We start from the raw sequence: 17,521 nt of genomic DNA, 5'->3' as shown, positions 1-17,521 counted from the left end.
TTCTTGTTTATACTGACTTTAGGCTATAATAATTAACAAAATATAATGCCTTGTTTCTAATTAAAGCAAAGTGAGTTGTGATACAATTGCTACCTTTTGGCCACTGCTATTGTGCTTCAGTTTCAATCACACTAGGAATGCACAATGATTTTTTAAATCCTTCAAATAAAGATACAGAAGAAAGACAGTGCTAAGATCACCTAAGGGTTTATCTTCTGAGGTTTTCACTTACAGGATATATTAAGGGTCTTTTGTGTGCTACCGGTCAGAACCCTGATGAACTGATTATTTTATCAAAATGTGCCTGGCCTCGTTATCTCTAGTAATGCTCCACTATACCTACATGAGTATATATTTACTCACTTTAATATAACAATTCCAAGTTTCGTATACTTACAGTTTACAAGCTACAACTTTCCAATCCTTTATGTTTTAAAATGTTTTTATTCATTTATTTATTTTTGGCTGTGCTGGGTCTTCACTGCTGCCCTTGGGCTTTCTCTAAGCTGTGGTGAGCAGGGGCTACTCTTCAGAGTGATGTGTGGGCTTTTCACTGTGGTGGCTTCTCTAGGAGCACAGTCTCTAGGGCTTCAGCAGTCTCAGCACAGGAGTTCAGTCGTTGTGGTGCTTGGGCTTGCTCCACAGCATGTGGAAACTTCTTGGCCCAGGGATTGAATCCATGCCCCCCTGTATTGGCAGACGGCTTCCAATCCACTGTACCACTAGGGAAGTTCCCCATTTATACTTTTTTTTTTTTTTTAAATTTTTATTTATTTTATATTTTTTGGTTGTGCTGTGTCTTCATTGCTGCGTGCTGGCTTTCTCTGGTTGCAGCAAGCAGGAGCTATTCTTCATTGAGGTGCATGGGCTTCTCGTTGTGGAGGCTTTTCTTGTTGGGGAGCACAGGCTCTAGGCTCAAGGGCTTCAGTAGTTGCAACACTCGGGCAGGCTCAGTAGTTGCGGCACACAGATTTAGTTGTTCTGCGGCATGTGGAATCTTCCCGGATCAGGGATCGAACTCGCGTCCTTTGCATTGGCAGGTGAATTCTTATCCACTGTACAACCAGGGAAGCCCCCCATTTATACTTTTAATTGAAATGTTTATTGATATTATTGAAGATTCATTGCAGGAGCAAGAAAAATATAATGTACGTGCACTTCACTCAGTTTCCCCCAATAAATATATTTATAAAATGATAATATGATAATCACAGCTAACATATTGACAGGTACACTGTCTCCTGATCTTATTCAGGTTTTCCCAGTTTTTCCTGTACTTATATTTGTGTGTTCTTGTACTTAGTACCATAGCTTTATCATCTGTATATCTTCCTGTGCCCATCACCACAGTCAGGATACTAAAGAATTCCCTCTCCACAGGAATCCTGAATTTTGTACTATTAGAAATATGCCTCCTCCCCTTGCTCCCGTCATTCCCTTTCCTCCCTTTGTCATCTAGTAATCTCTTTTCTGTTATTTTACCTCTGTCATTTTAAAGTTGTTATGTACATTACCGGAGAAGGCAATGGCACCCCACTCCAGTGCTCTTGCCTGAAAAATCCCATGGACGGAGGAGCCTGATAGGCTGCGGTCTATGGGGTCGCTAAGAGTCGGACACGACTGAGTGACTTCACTTTCACTTTTCACTTTCATGCATTGGAGAAGGAAATGGCAACCCACTCCAGTGTTCTTGCCTGGAGAATCCCAGGGATGGGGGAGCCTGGTGGGCTGTCGTCTATGGGGTCGCACAGAGTCAGACACGACTGAAGCAACTTAGCAGCAGCAGCAGCAGGTGTACATTACCACTCTCTCTTTCTTTTCCCTAACGGTAATGTATATAACAGCTTTCAAAGGAGAAGAGGGTGACAGAGGATGAGATAGTTGGATGGCATCACCAACCCAATGGACATGAACTTGGGCAAACTCTGGGAGATGGTGAGGGACAGGAAGGCTTGGTGTGCTGCAGTCCATGGAGTCACGAAGAGTCAGCCACAACTTGGTGACTAAACAGCAACATATACATTACCATATGCAAAATAGATAGCCAGTGGGAACTTGCTATATGATGCAGGGAGCTCAAACTGGTGCTCCATGACAACCTAGTGAGATGGGATGGGGTGGGAGGTGGGAGAGAGGCTCCAAAGGGAGGGGACATATGTATGCCTATGGCTGATTCATGTTGATGTATGGCAGGAACCAACACAATTTTGTAAAGCAATTATCCTCCAGTTAAAAATAAATAAATTTAAAAATGATAATAAAAACTCAGAAGTATAAGAGATTAAATGTCATCAAAGGAGAAGTTATTGGATTAATAATAATATTTCTTTCTAATAAAATGAAGTTATTGAAAAAATTTTTTAAATGCAAAACAAATTTTTTTAATAAATAAAAGTTGTTATATAGAAGGGAGGGATCAAAGTGGAATAGTAGGAGGAGGTGGAGCTCAGCTGTCCTTATAAACGCGTGAAAAATACATCAACATGTGGGACAATTCTTACAAAATATTAACGGGAAATTGTCAGACGAACTCCTATACAACCAAAGATACAAGACAGATTTCCACATGACAGAGGAGGACAGAGGAAAGGCGTAAGGTCAGGATCCCAGCCCTGGAAAGGAGTCTTAAAGTAAAAGAAGTTCTTCAGGGACAGGCCCTCACTCTGGGGATCTAGCTGGCTGAGTCACAGCCTGGAAATCCCAGTCCAGGGGCCCTGCATGGATGGCACAAGCCCCCTTGGTTGCTGGGAGAATGACTGGGACAAAGAGATGGGCTGGAGGTGTCTTGATGCAAGGGAGCACACATTTTGGCTCCAACAGTGAGGATGGACAGAGAGCTTTGCCCTGGCAGCTGCCTCCTCACCACCCTCCCCAGGCTGAGCGGGGCCAAGGCCCCAGCCCCAGTTACTCCACAGCACGGTTTAGTTCTGGATCTGGGGCAGAGAGATCCCAGGGGAAAACACCCAGGGAGGCAGCCCATATAACGGAAAGCAGTGCAGCCACCACAGTACCATGACTCCAAGCCCAGCCTAGCAAACGCGCCGGCCTGCACACGCCATATCACAGCCTTGCGCTAAGCTCTGAGATGGACACGTCAGGGAAAAGGATGCAGCCTTGGGCGGCATCTGAGCAGAGCTGTGGACGCCAGCATAAGCAGTGCCTTCTCTGTGAGCAGATGGGCCTCTGTCGCGTCAGTGCTCCCCTCTTCTGGGCAGGCACGCACTCGTGGGGAAAGGAACCGGATTCAACATGACTTTCAGGGCTTCTACTCCAAAAACTGGGGACATGTCAGACTTGTCCATGAGAGCATGTTGACAGGCATGGAGCAGACAGAATTCCTGCCTCACTTGGGACAGGCTTTAGGTCACCCCCAAACAAATTCAACACCCTGAGGGAAGACAGGCTAGCATCCATTATAAACCTCTCCTTCACACAGTCTTCCCAGGGATGCCGCCACCTAAAACACCCCTTCAATGTAAATCCATGGCTGATTCATGTCAATATATGGCAAAAACCACTACAATATTGTAAAGTAATTAGCCTCCAACAAATAAAAATAAATGAAAAAAAAAAACACCCCTTCAACAGCACAATAGATAACTGCTTCTCCTAAATTCAGAGAAAGAGAAAGTTAAGTAGAATGAAAATTCAGAGGAAACTTCCGAAAGAATGAAAACAAAACAGACCTCACCAGTCTACTATAATCCAAGTTCTGAAAGAAAGTAATAAAAATGCTAAAGAAATTAAGAAAGAGTATCAATAGAAACACAGATCATTGTAACAAGGAACTAGAAACTATATAGTAACCCTTGTATGTTATTACAGAATATTGAATATAGTTCCCTGTGCCTGTACTATGCTTGTTGGTTATCTATTTTATATATAGTAGTGTGTACATGTTAGTCCCAACCTCCTAGTTTATTCCTCTCTCCACCCTCCCTCCCCTTTGATAACTGTAAGTTTGTTTTTTATGTCTGTGAATCTCTTTCTGTTTTGAAAACCAGTTCATCAGTATCAGTTTTGATTCGGCATTTAAGTAATATCCTACAATATTTGTCTTTCTCTGCCTTATTTACCTCACTTAGTATGATAATCTCCAGGTCCATCCGTGTTCCTGCAAATGGAATTATTGCATTCTTTTTATGGATCAGCAGTATTCCATTGTTTATATGTATTAATATCACATCTTCTTCATCCATTCTTCTGTCAATGAACACTTAGTTTGCTTCCATAAATGTTGCTCGTTATTACAAATGCCCTGATGACTCAGTGGTAAAGAATCCACCTGCCAATGCAGGAGACACAGCTTCAGTCCTTGGGTTGGGAAGATCCCCTCTGGAGAGGGAAATGGTAACCCACTCCAGTGTTCTTGCCTGTGAAATCCCATGGACAGAGGAGTCTGGTGGGCTAGAGTCTATAGAGTTGCAAAAGAGTCAGACACAACTTTGCGACTAAACAAGGACAACAACTTTGTAAGGAGAGCTGTTATGAACACTGGGCATGTATCTTTGAATTAGAATTTTTATCTTTTCTGGATGTATGCCCAGGAGTGAGATTGCTGGACCATATATGGTAACTCTATTTTCAGTTTTTGAAGGAACCTCCATACGGGTCTCCATAGTGGCTGCATGAATTTACATTCCTACCAACAGCGTAGGAGGGTTCCCTTTTCTGCACATCCTCTCCAGCATTTATTATTTATAGACATTTTGATAATGGCCATTTGGACAAGTGTGGGATGATACTTCATTGTAGTTTTTCTTTTTAATTTTTATTGAAATATAGTCTATTTACAATGTTGTGCTATTTTCTGCTGTATAGCAATGTGAGTCAGTTATACATATACATATATTCACCTTTTTTTAGATTCTTTTCCCATATAGGCCATTACAGAGTATTGAGTAGAGTTCCCTGTGCTATACAACAGCTTCTTATTAGTCATCTATTTTACATACAGTAGTGTGTGGTTTTAATCAAGCATCATTTCTTAAAGACTTCTTGTTCCTTTTGTTGAAAATCAATGGACCATAACTTTAGAGTTTATTTCTGTGTTCTCAATTTTATTCCTTTATCTCTCAGTCTGTTATTATGCCTCAACCACACAGTGCTATAGCTTTGCAATAACCTTTGAAACTGAAAAAATGAAAGTTCTGTAAACTTATTCTTCTTTTTCAGTATTGTTTTGGCAATCTGGGTTCTTGGATTTTCATATGAATGCTAATGACAGCTTGTCAATTTCTGCCAAAAGGAAAAAAAGCCAGCTGAGATGTGGATAGATAAGGCATCCAATCTATAGATTGATTTGAGTAATATTGCATTATTGCAAATGTTTGTCTCAATAAAAAATATGAGATATCTTTTCCTGTATTAAGATCCACTTTATTTTCTAACACTGTTTTGTGGTTAAAAATGGACAGATCTTGCATTCCTTCTATTAATTTTTTCTATGTATTTTATTCTCTGTAATACTATCATAAATTGATTTGGTTTTTATAGATTTAATTTTGTGTTGTCTATTGCTAATCTAGGGAAATAAGGGGCCTCCCAAGGTGGCCCAGTGGTTAAAAAAAAAAATCTGCCTGCAATGCAGGAGACACAGGAGACACGGGTTCAATATCTGGGTTGGGAATATTCCCTGGAGGAGGAAATGGCAACCCACTCCAGTACACTTGCCAGGATAATCCCATGGACAGAGGAGCCTCATGAGCTACAATCTGTGGGATCCCAAAGAGTCAGATGCAACTGAATACTCACCATCATCATCAGAGATATAAAACTGATTTTGCAATTTATTATTTATTTTATTTTTTTTCCATTTATTTTTATTAGTTGGAGGCTAATTACTTTACAATATTGTAGCGGTTTTTGCAATTTATCTTTTAACATGAACATTTGGTAAACTCATTTATTACTTCTAATAGGTATTTAGTGGATGTTTGGTATTTTTTACATATAAAGTTATGCTATTTGCAAATAAAAATAGCTTTGTTTCTTCTTTTCCAAAATGGATGTATATCTTTAGTTTCTTTTTCTTATCTAACTATTCTCACTAAAACTTTCAATAAATTGTTGAATATATGTGGTGATAGTTGACATTATATTGTACCTGAATTCATTTTGAATAAATTGACCTTTCATCATTTAGGATGACAATTTCTATATGTTCTTAGTATCTGCTCTTTTATAGGTTAATTAAAGTATAATAGATATATAACTATCACACACATTTAGGATATACACTTTGAGTTTGTAGATATATATCCATTTAAGATATCATCATTATATTAAGGTACTAACCATACGGATCACATCCAAAAATTCCCTTTTGCTCTTTTGTAGTTTTTTAAGTCAACATTTAACATGAGATCCATTCCTTTGACACATTTTTGATGCATAATATGGTATTATTTTTACAAAGTTATTCATCTAGAAACTTCATACTACTGAGAAACTATTTCCCACTCCCCACCCCCCAGGCCCTGACAAATACCATCCATTCTACTCTGCTTCTATAAGTTTGAATAATTTAAAAATGTCATAATCATTCAGTATTTATCCTTCTGTAACTGGCTTATTTCACTTATCTTAATATCTGTATGCTTATCCATGTTGTCCCAAATGGCAGGACTGGCTTCTATTTTAAGACCAAATAATATTCCATTTGTAAGAGAGATTTGAACACAGAATTGGGTCTGCAAAACACCTCAAAGAAATCAGGGGAAAACTTTTGTGACATTGGTCTTGGTAATGATTTCATAGATATGACCAAAATCACAGGCAACAAAATTAGAATAGAAAACTGGGACTATATCAAACTCAAAAGCTTCTACATAGCAAAGAAAATAATCAACAAAATGAAACAACATATATTCTCTTTATCAGGGTGAAGTCCCATTCTATCATGTGTTTATTCAGCTTTTTTACTATGAAAGAGTTCAACTTGTTGACCAATGCTTTTTCTCTAATGACATAATTTTGTGATTTTAAACTTTCTATTTTTAATATACTATATTTTATTATTTAATCATATGTATTAGATTGATTCTGTATTTATGGGGTTAATAATACTTGGTTGTGTTTATAATCATTTTATATGTTGGTATATTTAGTTTGTTGGAGTTTCCCAGGTGATGTTAGTGGTAAAGAACCTGCCTGCCAATGCAGGAGATGTAAGAGATGAAGGTTTGATCCCTGGATCAGGAAGATCCCCTGGAGGAGGGCACAGCAATTCACTCTAGTATTCTTGCCTGGTGAATCCCATAGACAGAGAAGCCTGGTGGGCTACATCCACAGGATTGTAAAGAGTGGGACACAATTGAAATGATTTAGCACATATGCATGCATATTTAGTTTGTTAGTATTTTACTGAGGATTTTTGCATCCACATCCCAAATGAAATTGATCTGAAACAATCAACAAAATGAAAAGGCAGCAAAATTAAATGGGAAAAAATATTTGCACATCATACACCAGACTAGAAGTTACTGCCCAAAATATACAAAAACTCATACAACTCTGTAACAAAACAAACAAAAAAATCCAGCTTAAAAAATGGCAGAGGAGCAAAAAAAACTTTTTAAAGAAGTCATCAAGACTGACAATAGATATACGAAAAGATGCTCAACATCACTAATTATCAAGGAAATGTAAATTTAAAAACCACTATTAGATGTCACCACACATCATTTACAACAATGATTATCAAGTGGACAAAAAATAATAAGTATTGTTAAGGATATGGAAAAAGGGAACCCTTTACATTGGTGGTGGGAATGCAATTGGTGCAGCCACTATGAAAAACAGTGTAGAGATTCCTCAACAAAATTTAAGATAGGACTATCATATGATTCAGTAACCCCACATCTATGTATACATCTGAAGAAAATTAAAACTGTATATTGAGGAGATAAATGCACTCCCATTTTGACTGTAGCATTATCAAAATAGCCAAGATATGGAAACAAACTAAGTGGGTGTTAATGGATAAATGGATTTTAAAAAATGGTCTATATGTACAAAGGATTATTAGTCAGCTAAGAAAAAAGAAAATCCTGCTATTTGTGACAACACGAATGGACCTGGAGGACATTATGCGAAGTCACCAGACATAAAAATAAAATACTATATGATGTCACATGCATGTAACATTTCACAGAGCCAAACTCATAAAAATAGAGAGTTTCATGTCATAACCAGGCTTGTGAAAAAGATGTTCAAAGGCACAAACATGCAACTATAGAAAAATAAGTTCTGGAGATCTAATGTATAGCATTGTGATTATGACCAATAATAGTGTATTATAAAATTGAAATTTATATTAAAAAGTTTATTATTCTCTTTTCATGAAGAAATAAAAAAGCTGAATGGTCCTTTACCTATTACATAAAATAAATGCGTATGCATAGTTATACATCATCCTACAAAGAAAATTGCAGGTACTTTCACTGGAAACTTTCACCAAATATTTAAGGAAGACTAAATTTCCTGTTTTACACAAATTTCTTCAGGAATAGAAGAGGAGAGAAGGCGTCCTAACACTCTACGTGAGTAGCATTATTCTGATACCAAAAGCAGATGAAAGTAGAAGAAAAGTGATGTGGAGACCAATAGCTTTCCTTAACATAGATGCAAAACTTCTTGCTAAAGTATTTGAAAATCAATTAAAAGAATACTTTATTTTTTATTTTTCTTAGAGTACCATTGTTTCACATTGTTGTGTTAGTTAAACTGTACAGCAAAGTGAATCAATGTTACATATACATATATCCCCTCTTTTTTGGATTTCCTTCCCATCAGGTTACCACAGTGCACTGGATAGGGTTCCCTGAGCTATAGAGTCTGTTCTCAACAGCTCTCCGCTTCATACACAGTATCAGTAGTGTACATGTCAATCTCCCCTTTATACACAGTACCGGTAGTGTACATGTCAATCTCCGCTTTATACATAGTATCAGTAGTATACATGTCAATCTCCACCTTATACATAGCATCAGTAGTGTACATGTCAATCTCCACTTTATACATAGTATCAAGTATACATGTCAATCTCCACTTTATACATAGTATCAATAGTGTACCTATGTCAATTCCCACTATGGTGTTTTTAAAAGGTCATCATACCCTGAACAAGCAGGCTTATTCTAGTGGAAGGTTTGTTTAACACTTTAAAATGTATCCATTTTAACACTGGTCAGAATGGCTATTGTGGAGAAAAGGGAACCCTCTTGCACTGTTGGTGGGAGTGTAAATCAGTATAGCCACTATGGAGAACAGTATGGAGATTCCTTAAAAAACTAGAAGTAAAACTACCATCAGCCAGTTCAGTCGCTCAGTCGTGTCTGACTCTTTGTGACCCCATAGACTGCAGCATGCCAGGCTTCCCTGTCCATCACCAACTCCCAGAGCCTGCTCAAACTCATGTCCATCAAGTCAGTGATGCCATCCAACGATCTCATCCTCTGTTGTCCCATTGTCCTCCTGCCTTCAGTCTTTCCCAGCATCAGGGTCTTTTCCAATGAGTCGGTTCTTTGCATCAGGTAGTCAAAGTATTAGAGCTTCAGCTTCAGCATCAGTCCTTCCAATGAATATTCAGGACTGATTTCCTTTAGGATGGACTGGCTGGATCTCCTAGCAGTCCAAGGGACTCTCAAGAGTCTTCTCCAACTTGGTGTTGGAGAAGACTCTTGAGAGTCCCTTGGACTGCTAGGAGATCCAGCTGGTGTAAAACTCAGAATTCAGAAAACTAGGATCATGGCATCCGGTCCCATCACTTCATGATGAGGAGATGGGGAAAAAATGGAAACAGTGGCAGACTTCACTTTCTTGGGCTCCAAAATCACTGCAGACAGTAACTGCAGCTATGAAATTAGAAGACACTTCAGTTCAGTCCAGTTGCTCAGTCGTGTCCAACTCTTCGTGACCCCCTGGGATTTTCCAGGTAAGAGTACTGGAGTGGGGTGCCATTGCCTTCTCCCAAACCACCTCTTACTCATGGGTAATTGCATGACCATCTTCTGATTCCTTTCATCTCAAAATATGCAAGTTGTCTTCTCTTTGTCTCACAAACACTACATTTAGTTTGTATCAACTTGTGTTGACTCCACTGTAGAAGTGTCTTGTTGCGTGGGTCATACACTTTTGTCTTTCCACACTGTTACCTTTTCATACTGTTTCATACTGTTGAGATGAGATGCTTGGGTGGCATCACCAACGTGATGGACATGAGTTTGGGCGGGCTCTGGGAGTTGGTGATGGACAGGGAAGCCTGACGTGCTGTGGTCCATGGGGTCGCTAAGGGTCAGACAGGACTGAGTGACTGAACTGAACTGAACTGACCTTGCGTGGGTACACTGTTGTTGATTCCAGATGCCACTCTCTTTGTTTCTGGTCATCTTGTGTCTTATCTAGATTATTTCTGATGGATCATCCTTCCTACAGATTCTCTTCCTCTCTCATCTATCCTGTAGACAAATACTGGGACTTGCTTTCCTGATACTGAATCCTGACCCTTATCTTCCTGACTGTGTTTGCTCTTCGCTCCATATTTATGATCTAGCCACATCAGATAACTTGCCATTTCCTCTCCTCGGTCACGGGCACACATCTTGGCCAGGCTAACAGATACCACTGTTTGGAGTGTATTTTCTCCTCCCCGCCCCCCACCCCCGTCACTGAAATCTATCAGTTTTTCACTGTTGCTGGTCAATCAGTAAGTCATGTCTCTGACTCTTTGTGACCCCCATGGACTACAGCACCCTGGCCCTCCCTGTCCATCACCAACTCCCGGAGCTTGCTCAAACTCATGTCCATCAAGTTGGTGATGCCATCCAACCATCTCATCCTCTGTCATCTCCTTCGCCTCCTGCCCTCAATCTTTCCCAGCATCAGGGTCTTTTCAAATGAGTTCGTTCTTCACATTAGGTGGCTAAATTATTGGAGTTTCGGCTTCAGCATCAGTCCTTCCAATGGATATTCAGGGTTGATTTCCTTTAGGGTTAACCAGTTTGATCAGTTTTCTAATCCTGTCATAAAAATGAATACAAATGTAGCTGCTTTGAACTGTTTATTTTCTCCCAGGAATGTAGGTCAGAGGTTTACAATGTGTCTTTGATTTTTTTGCTCTGCATTCCCTAAGGCTAAACTCATGGTTATGGATGGCCAGAGATCTGATCCGGAGACTCAGAGGAAGAAACTCCTTCCTGGTGATTGGCAGAATTCGGCTCCTTCTGGCTGTAGGACAGAGTTCCCCATTTCCTTGCTGACTGTCAGCCAGCAGCCACACCCTTCTGAGCTCCTCATAGCCCTCTGTGTGTGGCTTACTATGTTGCCCCCTCTGTTTTCAAACCAACAGCCAGAAGGACCCTGAGTCCTTTTCATGCTTCTGATCTCTCTGGCTTCTGCCATGTCTCTCCCACTTTCGAGCTAGAAAAAGGTGGGATTGGGTCAGCCTATGTAATGCAGGAGTATCTCCATACCTTAAGGTCTGTAGCATTAAGTTATGTAACTGTCATGTGAGTGAGATTCACTCATTTGTGTCTGACTCTTTGCAACCCCATGGAGTCCACGGGGTTCTCCAGGCCAGAATACTGGAGTGGGTGGCCTTTCCCTTCTCCAGGGCATCTTCCCAGCCCAGGGATTGAACCCAGGTCTTTTGCATTGCAGGCGGATTCTTTACCAGCTGAGCCACAAGGGAAGCCCTAACTTGACATATTCATCAGTACAAGGGATCAGGGTGTGGACATCTCTGGGTGGGGGGCATTCAACTTATGACAAAAAGCCCTAGTGATTTTTCAGAATACAGAGTCTATCTCTGCAAAGTGGCATTAGCTTTGTGGCTTCCTTCAAGGTATAATTGTGATGTAGTGTTTACAAATGTCCTTTTCGTGCAGCAATGTACTTTGTGGAATATTTAATTATAGAAGCTTATTTGCGAGTCTGCCTCCCACCACCAATGATGAATTACAGGAGCTCAGAAACCAAACCTCAATCACCTTGATATTCATATGCAGAATCTAACGCAAAGACTTACATGTGTTTGTGAAATAAAATGAGTATGTTCTCCCAATAATTTGCTGCAAGTTTCACTAAGTACTTGCTATGTCTGAGACACTTTGATGTCCAGATCATGAGCAATTATAACATATCAGTTAGGGAACCTCCAGGTGGTTTGGCGGCTCAGATTCAGAACTGCCAGTGCAGGGGCCCTGGGTTCAATCCCCGGTTAGGGAACTAGACCCCATATGACACAACTAAGAATTCATATACTGCAAACAAAGTTCCTATGTGGAAAAACTAAGACCTGGTCCAGGGAGATAAAATAAATATTTAAAAAATAAAGAGCTGCTTTAAAAAAATTTTTTAAAAAAAGCATCAATTCGTAGGTGCTCAGTTTTTGTTTTGTTTTGTTTTTTTTCATTTATTTTTATTAGTTGGAAGCTAATTACTTTACAATATTGTAGTGGTTTTTGCCATACATTGACATGAATCAGCCATGGATTTACATGTGTTCCCTTTATGGTCCAGTTCTCACATCCATACATGACTACTGTAAAAACCATAGCTTTAACTATGCGGACTTCTGTTGGCAAAGTAATGTCTCTGCTTTTTAATATGCTGTCTAGGTTGATAATAACTTTTCTTCCAAGGAGCAAATGTCCTTTAATTTCATGCCTGCAGTGACCCAACAATCCCACTATTGGAGATACACTTTGAGAAAAGCGTAATTGAAAAAGACACATGTACCCCAATGTTCATTGCAGCATGATTTATAGCATCCAGGACATGGAAGTGACAGATGAATGAACAAAGAAACTGTGGTACTTATATGCAATGGAATATTACTTAGCCATAGAAGGGATGAATCTGAGTCAGTTCTCATGAGGTGGATGAACCTAGAGCTTATACAGAATGAAAGAAAGAAGTGAAGTCGCTCAGTCGTGTCTGACTCTTTGCGACCCCATGGACTGTAGCCCACCAGGCTCCTCCATCCATGGAATTTTCTAGGCAAGAGTACTGGAGTGGGTTGCCACTTCCTTCTCCAGGGGATCTTCCCGACCCAGGGATTGAACCCGGGTCTCCTGCATTGTGGGCAGACGCTTTACTGACTGAGCCACCAGGGAGTCCCATACAGAGTGAAGTAAGTAAAAAAGAGAAAAACAAATATCAGATATTAATGACATATATGGAATCTAGGGGAAACGGTACTGATGAGCATATTTACAGGGCAGGAATAGAGACACAGACAGAGAGAACAGACTTGTGGACCCAGCGGGCAAAGGAGAGGGTGGGGCAAATCGAGAGTCGCACTGGAGCATATACATGACCATAAGAAATAGATAGCTAATGGGAAGTTGCAGTATAACACAAGGAGCTCAACCCGGTGCTCTGTGACAACCCAGAGAGACGGGGTGGTGAGGGAGTAGGAGGGATGTTCAACAGGGAGGGGACATGGGTATATGTACGGCTAAATCACCTTGTACACAGAAACCAACACAGCATTCTAAAGCAATTATACTCCAATTAAAAAGAAATTTTATCTTTCTGGCTTACTTCACTCTGTATAATGGGCTCCAGTTTCATCCATCTCATTAGAACTGATTCAAATGAATTCTTTTTAATGGCTGAGTAATATTCCATGGTGTATATGTACCACAGCTTCCTTATCCATTCGTCTGCTGATGGGCATCTAGGTTGCTTCCATGTCCTGGCTATTATAAACAGTGCTGCGATGAACACTGGGATGCACGTGTCTCTTTCAGATCTGGTTTCCTCGGTGTGTATGCCCAGAAGTGGTATTGCTGGGTCATATGACAGTTCTATTTCCAGTTTTTTAAGAAATCTCCACACTATTCTCCATAGTGGCTGTACTAGTTTGCATTCCCACCAACAATGTAAGAGGGATTGGGTAGAGAGGGAGGTGGGACGGGTGATCGGGATGGGGAATACATGTAAATCCATGGCTGATTCATGTCAATGTATGACAAAACCCACTACAATATTGTAAAGTAATTAGCCTCCAACTAATAAAAATAAATGAAAAAAAGAATTTCTTCAAAAATTCATGTAACTTTAGCACTCTCATTATTTGTGGGGCTATGGTTTTAAATAAATAAATGAACAAAAAAAATAAATTTTAAAAAAGAGCCATTATAATTCACCAATTACAGAGACTAAACAAGAAAATAACTTATTTATTTCATTTCATTCATACAACAAATAACTTGTTGTATGTTCATTTCAACATATTTGACAAAGTCTATTGGAACAGGCAAGGGGCTATAGACTGTGAAGTGGACATGGACAAAGGGTGCACTGCTGGAGACCTAGAAATCTGTTTAAATAGATAAGTGAAAAGTCCTTCTTTGATATCTAACTCATAATCTTGGTTTTGTATGAAGATGCTAGTATCTTGATCCCTCAGATGGGGAGACTTTGAGGTACATGGACCCAAAATGATTCTGGAATCCTGCCAAGTGACAGAGACTTGAGCCTCCAAGGTAAAAATCAAATGGACTAGTAGAGAATGACAACCTGACAATGAAACTGCATTTGTGGACTATCTGTTATATCTGATTTCATACTTTTTCTCATTAAATCTCTGTACATGGTAATAAGCCAAGTCCTTTGTAAGTTATATGTGCCCAACAAGTATTTTCAGAACTAATAATTGAATAAAACTCTTTATTAAAAAATTAATTTATTTATTTTCATTGGATGTTAATTACCTTACAATATTGTAGTGGTTTTTGCCATACTTTGAAAAGAATCAGCCATGGGTGTACATGTGTCCTCCATCCTGAGCCCCCCTCCCACCTCCCTTCCCACCCCATCCCTCAGGGTCATCCCAGTGCACTGGCCCTGAGCATCCTGTCTCATGCATCGAACCTGGACTGGCGATCTCTTTCACATATGGTGATATACATGTTTCAATGCTATTCTCTCAAATCATCCCACCCTCGCCTTCTCCCACAGAGTCCAAAAGTCCATTCTTTACATCTGTGTCTCTTTTGCTCTCTCACATACAAGGTCATCATTACCATCTTTCTAAATTCCATATATATGCATTAATATACTGTATTGGTGTTTTTCTTTCTGACTCACTTCACTCTGTATAATAGGCTCCAGTTTCATCCACCTCAATAGAACTGATTCAAATGCATTCTTTTTAATAGCTGAGTAATATTCCATTGTGCATATGTACCACAGTTTTCTTATCCATTCATCTGCTGATGGACATTTAGGTTGCTTGCATGTCATAGCTATTGTAAACAGTGCTGTGATGAACACTGGGGTACGTGTGTCTCTTTCAACTCTGGTTTCCTCTGTGTATGCCCAGCAGTGGGATTGCTGGGTCTGGCAGTTCTGTTTCCAGTTTTTTAAGGAATTTCCACACTGTTCTCCATAGGGGTTGTTCTAGTTTGCATTCCCACCAACAGTGTACCCTCTCCAGCATTTATTGTTTGTAGACTTTTTTTTTCCATTTATTTTTATTAGTTGGAGGCTAATTACTTTACAATATTGTAGTGGTTTTTGTCATACATTGACATGAATCAGCCATGGATTTACATGTGTTTGCCATCCTGATCCCCCCTCCCACCTCCCTCTCCACCCGATCCCTCTGGGTCTTCCCAGTGCACCTGGCCCGAGCACTTGTCTCATGCATCTGGTACATATACACCATGGAATGTTACTCAGCCATTAAAAAGAATTCATTTGAATCAGTTCTAATGAGATGGATGAAACTGAAGCCCATTATACAGAGTGAAGTAAGCCAGAAAGATAAAAGACCAACACAGTATACTAACACATATATATGGAATTTAGAAAGATGGTAACGATAACCCTACATGCAAAACAGAAAAAGAGACACATATGTACAGAACAGACTTTTGGACTCTGTGGGAGAAGGCGAGGGTGGGATGTTTCGAGAGAACAGCATCAAAACATGTATATTATCTAGGGTGTTTGTAGACTTTTTGATGGCAGCCATTCTGACTGGTGTGTAATGGTATCTCATTGTGGTTTTGATTTGCATTTCTCTGATAATGAGTGATGTTGAGCATCTTTTCATGTGTTTGTTAGCCATCTGTATGTCTTCTTTGGAGAAATGTCTGTTTAGTTCTTTGGCCCATTTTTTGATTGAGTCATTTATTTTTCTGGAATTGAGCTACAGGAGCTGCTTGTATGTTTTTGAGATTAATTCTTTGTCACTTGCTTCATTTGCTATTATTTTCTCCAATTCTGAAGGCTGTCTTTTCACCTTGCTTGTAGTCTCCTTCATTGTGCAAAAGCTTTTAAGTTTAATTAGGTCCCATTTGTTTATTTTTGCTTTTATTTCCATTACTCTTGGAGGTGGGTCATAGAGGATCCTGCTGTGGTTTATGTCAGAGAGTGTTTTGCCTATGTTCTCCTCTAGGAGTTTTATAGTTTCTGGTCTTACGTTTAGACCTTTAATCCATTTTGAGTTTATTTTTGTGTATGGTGTTAGAAAGTGTTCTAGTTTCATTCTTTTACAAGTGGTTGACCAGTTTTCCCAGCACCACTTGTTAAAGAAATTGTCTTTTCTCCATTGTATATCCTTGCCTCCTTTGTCAAAGATAAGGTGTCCATAGGTGTGTGGATTTGTCTCTGGGCTTTCTATTTTGTTCCACTGATCTATATTTCTGTCTTTGTGCCAGTACCATACAGTCTTGATGACTGCAGCTTTGTAGTATAGTCTAAAGTCAGGCAGGTTGATTTCTCCAGTTCCATTCTTCTTTCTCAAGATTGCATTGGCTATTCGAGGTCTTTTGTATTTCCATACAAATTGTGAAATTATTTGTTCTAGTTCTTTGAAAAATACTGTTGATAGTTTAATAGGGATTGCACTGAATCTATAGATTGCTTTGGGCACTATACACATTTTCACTGTGTTGATTCTTCTGATCCATGAACATGGTATATTTCTCCATGTATTTGTGTCATCTTTGATTTCTTTCATCAGTGTTTTATAGTTGTTTTTATAAATAGGTATTTTGTTTCTTTAGGTAGATTTACTCCTAAATATTTTATTCTTTTCATTGCAATGGTGAATGGAATTGTTTCCTTAATTTCTCTTTCTCTTTTCTCATTGTTGGTATATGGGTATGCAAGGGGTTTCTGTGTGTTAATTTTATGTCCTGCAACTTTACTATATTCATTGATTAGCTCTAGCAATTTTCTGGTGGTGTCTTTAGGGTTTTCTATGTAGAGGATCATGTCATCTGCAAACAGTGAGAGTTTTACTTCTTCTTTTCCAATCTGGATTCCTTTTATTTCTTTTTCTTCTCTGATTGTTGTGGCTAAAACTTCCAAAACTATGTTGAATAGTAGTGGTGAGAGTGGGCACCCTTGTCTTGTTCCTGACTTCAGGGGAAATGCTTTCAATGTTTCACCATTGAGGATAATGTTTGCTGTGAGTTTATCATATATGGCTTTTATTATGTTCAGGTATGTTCTTTCTATGCCTGCTTTCTGGAGGTTTTTTTTTAACCATAAATGGATA

This window comes from Cervus canadensis, chromosome 29, assembly GCF_019320065.1.
Source record: "Cervus canadensis isolate Bull #8, Minnesota chromosome 29, ASM1932006v1, whole genome shotgun sequence".
Classification (NCBI taxonomy): Eukaryota; Metazoa; Chordata; class Mammalia; order Artiodactyla; family Cervidae; genus Cervus; species Cervus canadensis.
The sequence above is the reverse complement of the archived record's forward strand: the minus strand, read 5'-3'. Positions refer to the sequence as shown.